At 43.7% G+C, this 13,881-nt stretch overlaps 1 protein-coding gene across 2 annotated transcripts in view; it reads left to right on the plus strand.

Annotated features, from left to right (window-relative positions):
* The first annotated feature begins 936 nt into the window (after window positions 1-936).
* The window catches only part of znf462 (zinc finger protein 462), a 47,157-nt gene continuing 34,212 nt past the window's right edge, over window positions 937-13,881 (plus strand). For both annotated transcript variants that reach the window (XM_035184088.2, XM_035184092.2), the window contains exon 1: window positions 937-1,322. The gene's annotated coding sequence lies outside the window, so the exon portion shown is untranslated. The remainder of the gene's footprint in view (window positions 1,323-13,881) is intronic.

The following is a 13,881-nucleotide window of genomic DNA, read 5'->3' on the forward strand; positions in this document are numbered from 1 at the left end:
CTTCAGATCACATTATAGTCACTCGCTCCTCTCCTCAATAACCACGCTCCCCTGTGTGTGCCCCTTTTCTTGCAGCTAAACCCCCTCCCACCCGCCTGCTTGCCTGTCCGCCAGTCACCCACCCACCCACCCACTCACGCACCCTCTGCACTGACATACATCTGAGCAGGACCCTGCACCTTTTGTCTTGGGCTCTCTCTTTGTTAGAGCTGCTGGTGGACGGAGCAGCATGCCGCAACACATCCATATATTTATTTGTTATGAATAAAGAACAGAATGAATCATGTGAATGGATGGCTTTGCTTTTATTATAAATAAAGATGATAAACGTGCAGGGGTTGATGATGAGTATATAGGAAAAACTGGAGATTTTTCAAATAGTCTGTTATCATAATTTATTTTTATCTCATTTTGTGGGGTTCTACCATCCCCCCCCCCCCCTTTTTACATGTATGTAAAAATTATCTGACCAAATAATATTATCTATTTTAAAAAAGGCAGGACTAGAGATTTTTCAAGTAGATTAGTTTTTTTATTATGGTTTTTATTATGTTGTTATTATTCATTATATTTTTAAAATATGAGATACTATTCATCTATCTATTTATCTATCTTGTGTGTTTGTGCTTGAGGTGTAAAGGAAGCAACATCACCATCAAGGTGAACTGCAGATAACCAATTTATTATAGGCTAATATTATGTTATAATATGAGTGCATCTATCTATCTATCTATCTATCTATCTATCTATCTATCTATCTATCTATCTATCTATCTATCTGTCTATCTGTCTAATCTTTAATCTAATCTGAGTTGTGTATTTGTTTGGATCAAGTGTGAAGCTTCACCACCACCACCACCACCAAAGTGAACTGCAGATAACCCCATGACGTGGCAGACACACTATATGGAAAGCCTATATAAAATTGCCGGCATGTAATCTGGCGGTGGTGGTGGTGGGTCTGTCTGGCTGAGGGCTCTGCAGGCTTCTCCCTCCCCGACCCTCAGTCTGGATGAAGGATGAGCTTCTCAGACGCAGACGTTGTCCATCCCGCTGATGCGCCCTCGTCTCATCGCAAACTCTTGTGCACCCTCTGGTGCCTGCTCGTCTCCCAAACTTCTTTGTGTGAGCCCGCTCCGCAGATTGTCTTCCTCGTCCGTGTGGTTGCTCATTATTCAGAGACAGACGGATCTCAGGTCATCTGCAGCTGCAGCGCGGAGGAGAAGCAGGAAAGATGGCGATCATCCATTAGAGCGACTGGGCGCACGCATGAAATACGAGGACAACTTTTGGGAGGATCGCTCGAGGAGAAGACTGTACCAGTGAGTTTTGTCCTTCTTCTCCCACCACCTCCTCTTCTTCTTCTTGCACCGTATTTCCAAGGTTTCCGCTGGGCTTTCAAGGTCTGCTAGATGGTAGATCATGGGATATGATTTGGAGAGCGCCTCGTGAATGACCTGGAAAGAGCTGATCCCCCCCTCCACCACCTCGCTTCTCCTTCCAGTCCAAGGCAGGGACTTTTGGAAGGAGGAAAGCCGGGGGAGAGGGTGCTTTAAAGCCGGGTGGGCGCTCCGGCTGTGGCACCCAAAGTCAAGTGGGTCTTCTCGCTTCCTCTCGTTTTTCCTAACGCCGCTGCCTCGCTGCTATGTCGCCTTTCGGTTTGTTGTCAGCGGTGACACAAGGAAATGGACGGTGGTGGTGGAGAGAGAGAGAGGTGGTGTTTTGTTATTCTGACATGTCTGGTCAGGGGGGATATTGTAGCCCCGCTGCTGCTGCCGCTGGCCGTGCCGTGCCGTGCCGTGCGTCCTCCTCACCCCTCCACCACCTCCTGCGCTCTCTCCGGCCGCGCGTTGTTGCTGCGCGTTAGCTTCATGGAGAAGCCATTGCACGGATTGCTCTCCAGCCTCCATTAGCGACAACAGAGGAGCTGGCATTAGCCGCGGGTCCACACACACACACACACACGCACATGCACACACACTCAGCATGTACGTGCCCCCTCCTCCTTCCCTCATTTATTTCTAAACAGGAGATTTGTGGCTCCACAGGGTTGGAGCTACATGTCTCCTGTGCGCCTTCATGTGTTCCTGTCTTATTTTAATCCCAGTGTGTTGTTCTTGTTCTGTGGTGCTCAGTGCTACATTGTTAGCCGCTTGTGTGTATGTGTGTGTGTGTGTCCCTCCTCCTGCACTGTGTGTGTTTGCTGTCACTGGTCTCAAGTCAGGTATGTCAGCCTGTGGAAGGGCTTCACCATAAAATGGAGGAAAGCAGATGAGTCTCCAAGGAGAGAGGGAGAGGGAGAGAGAGCCCTGGAGTCAGAGACAGACAGGACAGACAGGACAGGCAGGATCCCCTCACGCCATGACAGAGGTTGTCTTCTTCTTCCAGTTCTTCTTCTTCTTCTTCTTCTTCTTCTTCTTCTTCTTCTTCTGCTTTTTCAAACCCTCTGAAGTTGTATTCAACCAGAGGAAGCAGAAGAAGAACTCAGACAAAGTGAGGCCGGATCGTTCAAGGTTGCCTGTGCAAACCTTTCATTTTACAACCCAGGGGCGTTCAAATAGTATGTGGGATTATTTAGTTTGTTTGTTTGTGATCTGCGGCTGACACTTTTCTGGACGTTGCGACCGCGACGGCTGACGGACTCATGAATGAGGTCTGAATTCTAATGCTGAATAATGCAGTGATTTGGCCACGCTGGTGGTTAATGTTCAACAAAGTGGTCTCAACACACACGCAACATGCACACACACACACACACACACTCTCTCTTGTGCACGTAAGTTCTCAAGACGACTCTTTGGTTTTGGTTGAACCAGGCTCCCGTCTCCAGTCTTAATTTTATCATTTGTTGACCGACGAGTTAAACAGGAGCATAATGAAGTTTTCTTCTGTTCATCCAACGACACACGTGCCTGTGATGTCAAAGTTAAACTGATCTATTTTGTGTTTTGAAGTGTGTTTGAATCACTTTTAAAGTTATTTGGACTAATGGATTAGGCTCTTGACCATTTATTACCAAGCTCTGTTGTCATACAATGCACAGCCTTAGATGACTCTCCACACATCACATCCTTGAGGTGTGTGTTGACCTGCCTGTCAGGAGGGTGGAGGTGTGTTTGCAAGCCGTAGTGTGTTTTTCTATGTGTGTGTGTGCGTGTGTGCGGGGCTCTGCAGTTCCCCCCCGGCCACTGTGTGAAATCTTGCTGACAAGGAGACTGTGAGCTGACACACTGTGCTGCGACAATGCCGGGGCTGAGGAGAGCAATCAAAATGGTGGCGATGCTCCTTCTCCTCCGGTGTGGCAGGGCAAACAGGTTCTCAAGGAGGAGCCGGCAGAGGACGGCCGGGCTGGAATCTGCTGCGGTCGACACATTTGTCTCGCAGACGGGTGCCATGGAAATAGTCTAGGTGGACGGTGGATGTTCTTCGAATTAGCCCGCTGATGTAAAACCGTGGATGTGTTCTCCACAGATCTCTGACCCAGTGTGCGCCGTCCCTTTGCTACACAGAGGTCCTGTTGTAACTTTCACAAGTCTTCCACACATTCTTGGCTCTTTCTAGATTGTGAAGTGCTGCTGTAGTAGTTAATGTGCTCGCGCTCAGGTTTTCTGCGTACGGTCGCGTGGGTCAGGACTGTTTCTTCTGCTGTGGCGGAGATGGCATTTCAAGTAGTTTGTCTTATAGTAAACTGAGGTTGGATTACTAACAGGACAAAGTGGGCAACCACGGAGAGGCCCCACAAGTCCTCAGGGTTCTCTGTGTGGCAGTTACTTTATTGTCAAAAAAAGAAAAGGGCCCTTGAGGAAGCATCTTAAAGAGAACCTGTGAAGCTAAAACAATTGGTCCATTAACATTCTCCTGTTTCTCCAGCATAAGAATTTGCTTCTATTGTTTAATTTGGACCAGTGTAAACCAATAAAAACTGCTCACCTCTGTCATAGTATATCAGTAAATTGAAGTTCTTTGGATTTTAAACCAAACAAGACATTTTTTAAAACATGTCACAAACTTGATGGGAAATTCTTAAGTTTTAAAGGAAAAGATTAATCGACTAATCAAGGGAATAATCCCCTGATAAAATCGATAATGTTAATAATCATCACTTGTGTTTTCAATTCATGACAAAGTAGCTGACACAGAACAACCTTGTGTTGTGGTAATATAGAAATACTGGTTTCTTGGACTATACATGTAAAATACAGGTAATGCGAGTACTGATTTAATTATTCGCAGTATCTTGCAACCTGCTATAATATACCGCTCCATGTCATAACATAATATACAGGTTTAATTTGTAATTTAATTTTGCAGCTCGAAGCAAAGATTTGCATCGTGTCTGAAGTGCAACAAAGGCCATAAGTAGTTGAATTTTACCTCTGCATTCAATATTTAACACACATTGTTGCTGCAGTTCAGCTTTGGGGTGACAGGGCAGAGTGAACTATCGTGGTGATACAGTTAGAAAAAAAATTACATAACTGGATTTCCGCAAGGTATTTCAGGATTACGCTAAAAATCTCGACAGAGAGGACGGAGGATTAAACAAGAGAGACTTCTGTGATGGTTTGAACACTGAAAGGAAAGGGTTGTGAAGCTCATCATTCACTCTAGCTTCTCTTTCTGTGTCTCTTGCACTCACACACACACACAAACACACACACACACACACACACACACACACACACGCTCAAACTCTCCCTCCCTCCTTCCCTCCCTCCCTCCCCCCCTCCCTCCCTCTCTCTCTCTCATTCACTCACTCACATTGGGTGATGCACTCCTCCTTTCTTCTCTACCTGGGGCAGTGAAGAAGGCTATGGAGGCGCACAAAAGCAAATTGAAATGCTCCAGTGAGTGCTTTCTTGACATGATGCATGGCTCATGAGATGCAGCCTGGCCCTGCTGCTACACTTGTAAGTGTGTTGAGACACACAGGCCCCACATCCACAGCACTACAGTCGTTACCGACCAGCAAAACTACACTGACCTTCCGCACTAAATAATCATGTGCCTTCCTGGATTTAGCTGCAAGATTTGATTGTGTTGTGCTTAAAGCCACATTGATCAACCGCATGATTTTAGGTAACTAGGTACAGGCCTGTTTGAATACCAAACACACAACATCTCAGGGTTACAAAGGAACAAGGAAGTGGCTTGCTAGAGGTGTCATTCCAGTTTCTGTTGTCAGTTGCCACGTTACACTGCTGACAAACTGGTTCCTCCTCTCTGCTTTCCATCAGAACATCAACACTGCCTCTCCCCTCCTGGGAAAAAACCCATGTAGCTCAGACGGTTGTCTATCTTTTGGCACACATATATGAAAACAGGGCACGAGCTTTATAGCAAATTAACACTTCAGGTACAAAGCGGCCATGCTGATGAGATAAATGCAACCAACTATACGGCGTCCTCAGGTTTCCAGCCTGAAGTCAGGATTCATGTGCTTCTCTGAAGAGACACAGTGAACCAGCTCTGTCAGCCTCGAGCTGCCTGTGGTGGAAAAAATCCTGAATTCTTTGGAGACGCCCGTTCCTTGGGCAGTGTGGTGCCACTGGACAAGGCCTTCATTGAGCAGTAACAGGAGTGGTCTTATAGAAGGGATCCACACTGGCCCGGCCTACGAAGAAACAGAGCTGTCCAAGGACGATTAAATATTTAAGAGCTTGGAAAGGAGGTCTCAGTGGTAAGTTAATATTGATGGGTCTCTCCTCTTTCCCTTCTCAAACTTGTTGAGTTGCCTCGAGAGGTCAGTTCATTGAACCTAAAGGAGAACTTCTCTTCTCCTCTTAGATAAACTCAGCAGAAGCTTTAAAAAGATTGCGGTCGCAGAGTCCTTTCTCCAACATTTCTGCGAGCAAAGCAAACTGCCTTTGGCTTTTCAGCTCTTTTTTTTTTTTATTTATTTTTTTTACTGCTTCCTGTGTCCTCTTTTGGTGACTCTGAAATACTCCATCCAGAGTAGCTTGTAACCTCACCCACTCCTTGTAACTGTAGTAACTGACATGTCAGGCTTACAAGGAAGTAAGCATCGCAGCTTTCTGGCAGTTGTCCACTGAGCACCGCTTACAAGAAGCCCTTGAGCAGATCTCGCGGGCTTTTCTTCTGCTCGTGTTTTTGAGGTGAGCTGATGGAGTTACATACTGCTGAAGGCATTTTAATAATGAAAATAAAATCAGGAAGGAAATCGAGGTTTTAGACGTTTGAGATCAGTGGAAGATGGTTTGAGAAGGAGTGAGGACACTAGATCTCTAGTGACCTTTTTTGGGGGGGGGCAAAGTTTGGCACATTGAGAGGCGACCTTAATCTGTGTGGTTTGTTCAGTCCGTTGTATACGGTGCGTGAGATAACACTGGATTTATTTGAGACAGCAGCAGATTGATTTATGTCAGGAAGTGCTTTCCCGGGATAGACGGACTACAAGGCTGCATGGAATGTAACGTTTCCTGGAGTAATTGTCCTTGTGGAAAAAAAACACTTCCTGGTTTCTCTCCAAGATCTGTCCTTGGGCATCCTTCACTTGCCCGACTCGCTGACAGTGTTTATTCAGCCCGTGAACCTGTGTGTTTCAGCTGGTAGAAATCTGAATGAAACAAATTTTGAATTGTGTGTGTGTGTGTGTGTGTGTGTGTGTGTGTGTGTGTGTGTGTGTGTGTGTGTGTGTGTGTGTGTGTGTGTGTGTGTGTGTGTGTGTGTGTGTGTGTGTGTGTGTGTGTGTGTGTGTGTGTGTGTGTGTGTATTTTCTTTTGCTGTAGCCTACTTGTCTCCACTACCTGAAAGAATTCTTCTTCATCTTCTTCTCTATATTTTTCTGTTCAAGCTCGAGGGAAGAAACCTCTGGAGAAAACCAAATATATCTACCTATCGCTTCCCGTTTCGAATTGTAAAAATAATCACGCCTGAGGCTATTAATTAAATTATGCACTTAATCATTTTTGGATGGAATATTTAATAATGTCACTGAGGGTTGCCCCTAGTTTGATCTCTTATGCTTTTTCAGTCAAGAAAAAGAAGGATTTTGGCTCTTCCATAGATTTTGGCTCTTCCATAGAACATGTCAGGTCACTACCTTTCTACAGAAACATGCAGCTGATGTCTTCTCTTACAGTTCTCTATGACAGTGTGGTTGACAGTTCCATATTTAGAGGCACAGTCCTCAGATCGCCTCAGCTTGAGAAGACCATCAGAACCACACTCTAGGTGGCCATCTCTGCAGCGAGCAAAAAGGAAGAAAAAAACATCACACATCTCACTTCTGCTTTCGCTGACTGTCGTGACGTTCTGCAGAGGAACCGACAGGAGGGGAAGCTGCTCGCTCAGGTCTGTGCTCCTAAACTTAAACACTTCCATCTGTGTAACAAGATAGCAGAGTGAGTGCAGTGAGGCAACAGCTCCACTCAGCTGAGCAGGACAGTCAAAGACCTTGAGGAGCACAAAATGGTGGATGGCCAATGCCACTGATACTCCGGCGTGATTGGCTGCGTCTCTTTGGCCACAGTGGGGCTGGCTGTGTGAAATGGAGTCCTCTGTGTGGAGCGTTGGCCCAGCCTCAGCTCTGATGCAGAAGATAATTCTGTCAGCCCCCGAGAGAGAAAGAGAGAGGGAGAGAAGGAGAGAGGGGGAGACGAGGGAGCAGCCAAGTGAGGTGACTACACTAAAAGAAGGTTGAGCTTCCAGAGGACTCATGTCATGCATGTCTGCTTCCTTCCAACTCTTCTTCTCTCACACAACTGCTTGGTTTCCTGGATTCTGAATTTGGTGCTTTATATTTTTTTTGCATTGAGGACACACACACCGTGGCGATAGAAAAAAAAGATCAGTGAAGATGAAAAGGTTCATTTTGGTATTGTTAACAGGAATGAAGAGAATGATTTTGTATGAGTATTCATTATCTAATCTTCACACCCAGCAGGCTTTAGCTGAGGGATTTACCAGCCCCCTGTTTTGTTGGTTTGTGAAAATTTCAGGCTTCAAGGTCACATAACTATCTCTGAAGGCTCGTGATTAAAAAGTAAATGCAGGAGATGCAAAAGAGCGTACGCACCACACTTTGACATTATTATTCTTTTTCATGTTGAGTTTTCACCATGACAACCTGAAGACAGTAGCCTCACGGAAGATGGCTGTTAATGCTTGTCTCTTCTTAATCTGCTTGTGCAAAAGAGGCCAAATGTCGCTACTCAGTGCTCTCTGTTGCAGCCGTCCCCCTTTTCAGGAGGAAACACAAAGGCTACCCTTGGAGCAAGGTTACTTGTACCATGATGGCCAGTTTCTCTTTCTTTTGCTTTGCAGCTTAAGAGGGAAACATGGAATTAGAAAGTTGGATGTCTTGGAAATGGAAATATCTTTTTTTGCAAGGAAAGAATATAAAGAGGATAGCGAGTGGAGTGATATTAAGTATTAAAGGCTGTCTGGGTTTGGGGTGATGTCAGGTAACCATCTGTCGGAAAGAGGCAGGCTGACACAGGCACCGTCTGACCTTGCAGTATGGACAACCCAGACGTAAAGTCGAAAATTATCATCTCTTCCAGGGATTAGTATTGCAACTGAAAGTCCTGCTGGTGGCATTCCTCTCTCCCTTTTTTATCTTGCTCCGTCTCTCTTTTTGATGTGAGGACTTCCTTGAAGGCCTCTGTCAGCAGAATACTTTGAGGTCCAAAGATCAAAATCCTTCAATCCTCTGGGCTCTGCTTGTTGTCCTTTAAAACTGAGGTGGCACATGGTCAGATCTTGTAATGCATTAACTTTGATGTTGAATCAGATGATCTCTGAAGCATGATGATGTGAAGTAAACCAGGTCTAAGAGCAGGACTTGTGTGTAAACATTCTCTCAGTTATACAGTTTAAAAACAAATTCGGTTCTATATCTCCATGTCTCACTTTTTTCCATTAAACCTGCATTTGGTTAATTTAGTAAGAGCATAGTAAGCCTTCATAAACTTCCTAAGGGTCTACTTGTCCTGCTGGTGTGGGTTGTTTCTTTTTTCTGACCTCTGAATGTGACACCAGTGAAGGTCAGGCTGTAGACAGATCAGCAAAGCTGGCTGGATTGGAGTGTCTGAAAGGCTCTGTACCTGTATTTACCAGTCCTCTGAGACAATGTGGGATTACTGAGCTGGTTTCACCAAAAGAAAAAACGTGGGTTTCTTTTTCTCATTCATTCAGTTAATATAACAAGTAAACGGAAACTAAACACAAAAGGTTAATGTTTATACTATTTATATTACGTCTGTGCTAAGAATGGGTACAAATTTCAGTTGTGAAAAGCACATTCCTAGTTGATGGGGGGGGTTTTAATTGTGAGATTCAATTAGTTGCATTCAAAATTGTGAAATACACTGATTCTAATTCAATAAAGCTAGATTTTTAGTGAATCTCAACTGCTAATGTTGATTCTGAAAGTGTCTGATTTGGAAAAGACCTAAAATCGGACTTAATACATTTACATTTCCTTTGGATTCCTGATCCGCTATATTTGCTATTTTGTGGTCAAGTTACAACATCGGTTGGCTGGTTCATCTTTGGAAGATCCTCCATCTGCTCTTTTAAAATGAACATTCTTGAAAATGGTGAATGGTAAATCCACTCATACACACTGATAGCACAACCATCAGGGTTAATTTGGGGTTCGGTATGCTGCTGGGGCTCGAACTCCAACCCTCTGTTTGGTGGACAACCTGTCTATACCTGCTGGTGCGTAGCCGTCCCTCAGCATCTTGTGACAAATTAAGCGACTTTTTGGACAAACCTTTGCCACTCCCCATTAAAAAGAGTCGCCAGTACTGCTCCGTGAGTGACAGCCACACTTCTCTCTGCCTCTACTCCCTTCAGTGAGTGACGGAGAGGCGGAGCAGCAGTTTGTTACCCAGACGAAGGCTGTGCACTATGTAACAGACACAATTTGCTCTCAGACATCCACCACAACCCTGAACTTTTCTATCCAGCACCCGGAGGAGCTGTCTGAATGCAAATGTCCAAATCATTTGAACTGGACATTAAACGCTCTTTACCCGGCCAGCTCCCTAGTTCAAAGTCCATGTGATGTCTGATTGAGCTGATGTGCAAACAGATGAAGGGCTGAAACCGGCTGAAATTGACATAATGCAAATACAAAGCAATGACATCATGGATGTGTTAATTAGTGGGTTTTAGTTTCCCAATGCCTTTAACAGCCTCCATTTTGCACATTGACCATACAGGGTCCAGGTATACGCCGAGATTTTACCTAGTCTTGTTTTCGTGGACATAGTGAGGACAAACTTCAAGGCACCACCAGGACCTTATCTAGACCAGGTCATCTTTTTATGATGGATGCTCATGTGAGGAGGAAGCTCTGAAGGAAAAACTAGAGGCCAACAGCAAGCTAAAAATAACTGAAGGACTGTATAAGAGTCAGTCCACAACATACATTTAACAAGACCTGCATGTTCTACATACTTCTACCCTAAGTGATAAGCAGCAACACAAAGACAAGTTCTTACCAAAGAGCACATGTTCATTTTGCAAGAATGTGGTTGATTCCCATGACAGGAAATGTAACTTGTGATGTGATGAAACCAAGGTAGAACATTTTGATCTCAATTCCTAAATACAGAGCAATGGCACATGGAGGATACTTCTTCACCTTAAAGACAATGTTTTCTGTTATGCAAAGTAAAATAGATAAATTAAGACATTAAATAAATAGAGGGAGACAACTTGTATTGTGGCTGAAAAGTAGAGTACATTATTACATTGAAAAAAAAAATTCTTTATAGATCTATCAAAGATCAAACACTGAAAATATAATTCAATAAGATGATGTTTAATGGGTAAATACCAACACGGGCAGACTTTCCTTATTGTTCATTGTTCATTCAAAGCAGCCCTCACGGAGGTGACCAATGATCCAGAGCTTTAAAAGTTCTGCTCCAGTAATGGGAGAACGTACTGGGAGGATGACCACCTCAGGATCACTCCATGACAGAGTGACATTCACCAAATGACCTTTTAAAGGACTGAGAGCATGAGGAAACAATTCTCTAGTTGGATGTGCCTGGGGTGACCTACCAGCACAAGAATGACCAATGAAAGCATACAGCCAACACAACACACCTCTGACCGTACTTGAGTATCCTGACCAAAGTCCAGACTCAATCTTCATAGAACATCTGCCCAAATCCAGGTGAGCAAAGCTTGTTTGGACTTAATGAAGACGACTCAAAGCTGTAATTGCCACCAAAAAGGCTTCTGCAACATTTAAAATATAAAACACAATAAAGTGTTGAAATACTTTCTGTAGCCACTTTAGATAATCATAAGTAAAGTTCAAGAAGCTGGTGAACTTGTTCAGTAAAGTCAAATACAGATCGGTATCTTTCAAATTTTTTCATTGGTCAGCATAGGCTTCTGGTCATGTAGAAGAAGCGAGGCCTCAACACCCAGATTGACTGGAACTAAACAAAGATGTTTGATTCTGAATTTAACCGTTAACTTGTAAGATAAAAAAAATGGTGTCAATTGTTATTTCAAAATGTACATAAGCTCACTTAATACAGTGTTTTGCTTTACACCAGATGTTTCAGATGGACTTGGGGCTTGTGATGAAGGAAGGCTAGAAGAAGGTTTCTAGTCAAGGCTTTAGCTGGTTAATGGTTGACCTAGTTTTTCGAATGCCATATGCCTCCTGAAACAGATTTGTTGTCAGATTAACGCCAGTGTTTTTTTAGTCAGGTGGCTGATAATATCTTATGACAGTGTTTTTGAGCGCTCTTAGAGACATTTTGGACTTTTGGCCTGTCTGTATATGGTTGATTCATTACTAACATGACAAAGCCTCAGCGTTACCATGACGAGGATACATGTGCAGCCACATAGCTAGTGATTTAGCTGAAAATGTGATTCAATAATCTTACTCAATCTGCCGTTTTTTTATTGATTAAATTGACCCCAGAGAAGAAACATCGCACAGAATCTTTATACATTATTAACAGAGTTGTTAAGTCTTGGTTTATCCTTACCTCAAAATAACTAATATTCAAATGTATGCCAACAATCTACACGGAAATGTGCACTAGGAGAGCTGTATTTTTATTTTAGTCTCTTCTTCTGTACTATACCTGTTTACCATTCACATCCCTTTCATGCAATTCCAGCAGATGTCTGATGAATGTTATGACAAAACGTTCATACTGAACATTATTGATTCCTCGCATCTCCTCTGAAAAGGCCTGGTCCATTGATCGGCCAGGTGGGATCGATGCCTCATCTCAGTGTATTCACTCTTCCTCAAATGAGCAGCACCATGTGATCATTCAAGGAAGCTTTATCCTCTGATCACAGACGGGAGGGGTGAGGTTAGCGTCCACCTCACTGCTGTTATCACACGAGAGCTGCATCACAGTTGCAACGGAAACAGATATGCTCATCAAAACTCATCAGTCTGTCTGTTTCCGGTGGTAAGATTGTGCTATCATCACTTCCTGTGGCAAACTATTGATTAAAGAGAGGGTTTATGCATGTACAAGAGTTGAGCCTCAATTCTTGTACATGTACCTGCAGGCCAAAGTGAAAGTACATTATCTGAACTCATCTTGTTGCACGATGACTGTTTACTGTAAACTTGTGTCTTCTTGAGGCAGGAGACCGATCTCTTCGGTACAAGGGGACATAGTGTTGGAGTGAGTGTATAAATCAATCTGCTTTTTAAGAAAAACCATCAGCATTAGTGATACACAGCCCCTACATACCTCCACTTTCCGTGCTAACTCAGTCCCATCCAGTGTTGTGGTTGCATCTGTCAATATGTTATTCTTCAGTGAAAGGATGAGGCAGCAGCACAGTATTAGACGATGAAGGTCAGTCAGGTCAGACCAGCTTTTCCCTTTTGAACCACTGTTGTTATCTGCCACAGTGCCGACAGATAAAAGTGTGAGCCAACCAGAGAGGGAGCTGAACGCAGGCCAAAGAAACGCTGCAGACTAGACAATGTTCATTTGACCGGCTTGTATTTGAGAGGTCCTTTCCCAATCTGAACCAAAATAACTTCCAAAAACATGCATTAAGAAATACTCGGGAGATCCTTTTTAGGGGCTAATGCTCTGTGACATATTCACACCCGAAGGCTTTTATGTGTGTTCTGAGACCTTTCAGACGACGCTAAGCCACGGAAAAAGTTGACGCTGTACTTGTGTGTGTGTGTGTGTGTGTGTGTGTGTGTGTGTGTGTGTGTGTGTGTGTGTGTGTGTGTGTGTGTGTGTGTGTGTGTGTGTGTGTGTGTGTGTGTGTGTGTGTGTGTGTGTGTGTGTGTGTGTGTGTTTGAGATGGTGATGATACTTGATGACTGTGTATGTGTAATCTGCCTCAACTGAATGTTGTTTGTGTATGGCAGCAAATTTAGGTAGATGCACAAATGGCTGGTTGTTAGTTAATAGTACCAATGTTAATTACATATGCTCCCTGGTTACCTTTTAGCTGTGGTTTCTGTGTCCTTTTCACCATAACAAATACAACAGGAAAATGTCCTTACAAATGTGTCTGCCCCAAATCAACAACAGTATAATCTTATTTGAGTTTTTGTTTATTATTGTATCTATATAAAGGATGAAAAATCAGTAATATCAGTAATCATTTGAACTGAACTCTTGTAACTTTGAATTTGGTCTCCACCAACCCCTGAGAGAAACATCTGCCTCTTTAGCTGCTAAATGCTCCACTATGTTCACCAGCTAATTGCTCTACTGTGTCTTCGTGCCGTTTATTGAAGTCGGTGTGAACCAAAGCAGCAAACTTGCGGATTCCGGACATGTAAGCATTGTCCTGAAATTAGCTGTAAGATTAAATAAAGCCCAGGGGAGCCATAATGGCCACTGAGGAAACCACCGTAAGATTAATCAATAATGAAAATAA

Source organism: Hippoglossus stenolepis, chromosome 18 (assembly GCF_022539355.2).
Source record: "Hippoglossus stenolepis isolate QCI-W04-F060 chromosome 18, HSTE1.2, whole genome shotgun sequence".
NCBI lineage: Eukaryota > Metazoa > Chordata > Actinopteri > Pleuronectiformes > Pleuronectidae > Hippoglossus > Hippoglossus stenolepis.